This window comes from Xenopus laevis, chromosome 6S, assembly GCF_017654675.1.
Source record: "Xenopus laevis strain J_2021 chromosome 6S, Xenopus_laevis_v10.1, whole genome shotgun sequence".
NCBI classification, from domain to species: domain Eukaryota; kingdom Metazoa; phylum Chordata; class Amphibia; order Anura; family Pipidae; genus Xenopus; species Xenopus laevis.
The window spans coordinates 61,602,160-61,602,885 of record NC_054382.1 but is presented as its reverse complement, the minus strand read 5'-3'; positions in this window follow the sequence as shown (position 1 = coordinate 61,602,885).

The following is a 726-nucleotide window of genomic DNA, read 5'->3' as shown; positions in this document are numbered from 1 at the left end:
TGCTGCAATTGTTTAATCCATGTGTAGAGAACCTGTGCAGAGAGGAGTTCAGCGTGCACAGTGAGTTGTGTGAGTGTGGCACTTTACTTTTGACTTTGTATGGAAGAATGCACACAGAGATGCCAGACTGCAGGGTAGATTCACCTTCAGTTCAACTGACTGGTGTGGGAAGTCCTCGGCATATAAACTCTTCCACTAATCCAATGACAATGGCACATTGTAACTCTTCAGAGAGGTGACATTTGTGTTTTTCATAGAAATCCACTATTTTGAATTCGGCCGAACCCCCGAATCCTTTGCAATAGATTCGGCCGAATACTGAACCAAACCCTCATATGCAAATTAGGGGTGGGATGGGGAAATTTTTTTTACTTTCTTGTTTTGTGACAAAAACTCAGGCGATTTCCCTCCCTGCCCCTAATTTGCATATGCAAATTAGGATTCGGATTGGCCAGGCAGAAGGCAGAACCGAATCCTGGATTTCGGTGCATTCCTTGTTTTTCATATTATGGAGTTGCTGCAGCTAGCCCCAGAGCCAGACTAACAGTATTATCAGAAAGGATTTTTCCTAACATGCAGCTCACTTCAGGCAGATCCCTCCCTGGCTTTTTATTCGTCTGTGGGACCTGTATGCAGACTGACAGGAGTAGGGCACAGCAGCCAGCATAGCAGCACGGGCTTACTCTTCTATGAGGCTGTCAAGTGTCATATACCCTGTAGCACACT